Genomic DNA, 3,605 nt, shown 5'->3' with positions numbered 1-3,605 from the left:
AGACCAGGGTTCAATCCCTGGGTTGGGAAGTTCCTCTGGAGAAAGGAATGGCAATCCACTCCAGTATTCTTGCCTGGAGAATTCCATGGACAGAGAAGCCTGGTGGGCTACAGTCTGTGGGGTCGCAAAGAGTCGGACACGACTGAGTGACTAACACAGTCCTTAGATATTTTTGTCCAACCAACATCCTCATTTTGGGACAACTATATTTTCCCTGTTCCTTTTGGATCTATGGGGCTGAGGACTCCAGTACCTTCTCACTCTCTTCACAGCCACAGTGCTAAGTGAATGATCTGGCCTTCCATGTTTACATGAAAAAAAAAAAAAAAAAGACTAGACTGCTCAAATCATCTACATAGGGTCATCTAGCAGTTGTCTCTAGAATCAAAATTTCAACATTAGTAGCATTTAAATTTTTAATCATAAAATATATTAAGTGAAAGTGAAGTCACTTAGCTGAGTCCAACTCTTTGTGACCCCATGGACTGTAGCTCACCAGGCTTCTCTCTCCATGGGATTTTCCAGGCAAGAACACTGGAGTGGGTTGCCATTTCCTCCTCCAGAGGATATTCCCAACCCAGGGATCGAACCCAGGTCTCCTGCATGACAGGCAGACGCTTTACCCTCTGAGCCACCAGGGAAGCCTAAAATGTCTTAACCAGACTAAAATATATACAGAATCATATGAGGATCCATGTAGCCAATACAGCCCCTATGAACCACATCACAGATCATTCTGTAATCTTGGAAAGGTAAGCACTCTCCCCAATTTTCATTCCCATGTCTGTTCTGATACTTGGTTATTAACTTATGAATGCATCACTAAATGAAATATGGGATTATTTTCTAAAGTTTAAGATGACATCCATATATCATGATAACAGTTAGAGAAATTAGAAGCTGTCTTTCTGCTGAAATGGGGAACTATAGCCTTTGCCTTTCCTAACTTTATGGAGGAATGATAAAGAGAAAGGCGATAAAGCCAACTTATGAAGAAAAATAAACTCTAATTAATTGGGAGGTAGGGGAGAAGACACTTAATAATATGATTGTGTCCTAGAAATAGCTAACTATAAAATCATTGTTCATGTTTTAAATATAATTTGAGTTGGGTTTTGTCCTTTGCAACCCAAAGAGTCCTCATACATAAATTGGTATCTTAAAAAGAAATTCTGCAGGCAAAAATAACACGATACAAATAGATTGAACTCCATTTTTCTTAAATAGACCAGCTGGTCCTGGGTGGGTGTATGACCAAGACAGATCAATCATGAGTCTTCTATTGGATTATATAATTAGATAGTGGAGCAAAAACTGGGATATCACACCAGGAATCTAATAGGGACATATCTTCCCTAGACTCATCGAGAACATCCCTCTGTAGCTGGGAATATTAAGGCTATATACAGAGGGAAGCAGTGGAGGTAGAGGTGTACATATTGGAAAACTGTTTGAACCCTGAAATCTATTTGAACCTGAACCTAGAAATTCCAAATTAAATGATCTAACAAATTTCCCTTTTAGTTATGTCAGTTTGAGTTGTTTATGTCTTAAAAAGTCCTGATCTATCTCCCCTATGCTGTGCCTCTGGGCAAAGTAATGATTATTAATTCAGGATTTCTCCAGTCATGAAATAGTGAAGCATTTGTTGTTATGCATTGGTTAGTTGAATAATGAGTAGGATATCTTTGGATATGTGGAAAGAAAGACATAGATGAGCTGAGAAGTCAAAACTAGGACATGTCTCTTTTGCAAGGCTGACAGTAATCATCCTTCGCCTGGGAACTTCTCAAGCATCAGGAGGGTGAGAGGGCAGCCGCCATTAAACTGCATCAGCTTCTAGATCCTAACAAGAAGAGCTTACTGAGCCAAGCTGGACCAAGCACACTTTCTCCGTGTTAAATACAGTCTTGAGAATGAGCTAATGCATTGTGGTGTGTGACTGGAACCGCAACATGCAAACTCAGGGGCTGTGGCAACACCACTTCATCTCAAAAATGAGAAGCAGAGGAAGCCAGGAAGCAGGAATAGAAAAGCCAGTCCAGATGTGCAGAGAAAAACAAGGGAGATGGAAAGAGACTTTTGATGACTTGGCCCAGCCCAGGCCTCAGGTCATTTCTCTGTCTCTGGAAATTCAATTAAGCTTCACTGAGTACGTGCCCAAACACTAGTTGGGTTCTATTCACTTGCACCTATGTATTCTCTAGGCCACAATACTGGAGTGGGCAGCCTTTCCCTTCTCCAGGGGATCTTCCTAACCCAGGAATCAAACCAGGATGTCCTGCATTGCAGGTGGATTCTTTACCAACTGAGCTATCAGGGAAGCCCAAGTTATTATAAATGATTATAAATAAGTTATTATAAATGTCAGGCAAATTATTAGAAATTAAAGACTTAATAAATAATGAGTTTCCTTAAATGAGCTGTGATATATTAAACTTCCAACAGAAAAGGTTGGAATAATTCCAAGAAGAGAGGTAAGGTTTTTTTTTTTTTTTTTAGTTCTGTTTTTGATATTGGTTATTCACTAACATGGTATGATTGTTATTAAGAAGCAAATACCAACCATCAGGTGGCATTATGAGTCATTTTGACAGATATGATTATTTGATCCAAATATTCCACACAAACAAAAATAATGATACCCCACAGATACTGACCCTATTTTAAGTTCTCAGGGAAAGTCTTGTGATTATGTTCAGAGAGATAACACTTGGTATACTGTGTCTTCAGGATCTGGTTTTGCTTTCCCCTGATGTTTTTCTTAGTTGATACTCTGGTTTTAAATTTCAAATAAATGCTTACATGACACAGACAATTTGATGTAACATGAGAGAACACCTTTGCCCCTAGCTACATAGAACCTCCATAGCTACCTAAATAAAAAGGTAATGAATCATGGGAAATCTTACCTATAGCATGACCTACCGTAACATAGTTCAATATAAAGAGGGAGATTCAGTCTAATATATCTTTGTATCTTCTACCATACTGTGTACACTTCTGTGTTGTACTCATTAAGTATTTTTGAGAAAATCAATGGGAAGATGGATCCAGTTTTGAACTGCAACCAGGGATGACTTGTGTGTGAGTCAGAATGATTTCATTTAAAAAACTTACCACTATCCTAATTTCCTGTTGCTGATATTCCATGCATTGCTGGAATGCATTTTTACTGCATTACCGTTTGTTTTCCTGCCCAGCTTCCCTGTTATATGGATTTTCTTAATACCAGAGACTGTGCCATCCTTATTCTTCTTCCTTCTTCGGTGCTTATTATATTGTCAGCACTTAATAAAAATGGATAAAATATGTCCATGTTATTAAACACATCCACCAGAGGATTATCCCGAGGTTCCAGGGTACTCAGGCAGCTAAGGCGGCCCAGTTGAAGGAGTACATGGGTAGTCTGGCCACCTGGTGTCTCTCCTTCTTGGTGTCATCTACAGACTTCTTAGACACCCTCTCTGCTTCCTGGACGACTCTAGCATCTGGTTATTTCTCGGATTCCCAGTGAGTATGGTATCCACACAGGTTATTTCTCCTACATGCTCTGGTCACCAGTGTTTTTTGTTGTTGTTGCTATTGTTCTTTTTGTGAATTTT

At 39.3% G+C, this 3,605-nt stretch overlaps 1 non-coding gene across 1 annotated transcript; it reads right to left on the bottom strand.

Moving 5' to 3' along the window:
* Window positions 1-569: 569 nt before the first annotated feature.
* On the bottom strand, window positions 570-641 carry TRNAD-GUC. Its single transcript has one exon. It is a non-coding gene; the product is annotated as a tRNA-Asp (tRNA).
* Window positions 642-3,605: the final 2,964 nt, after the last annotated feature.

This window comes from Oryx dammah, unplaced genomic scaffold, assembly GCF_014754425.2.
Source record: "Oryx dammah isolate SB20612 unplaced genomic scaffold, SCBI_Odam_1.1 HiC_scaffold_11, whole genome shotgun sequence".
In the NCBI taxonomy this organism is placed as follows: Eukaryota; Metazoa; Chordata; class Mammalia; order Artiodactyla; family Bovidae; genus Oryx; species Oryx dammah.
Note: the sequence above shows the minus strand (reverse complement) of the source record. Positions and strands in the feature narration are given on the sequence as shown.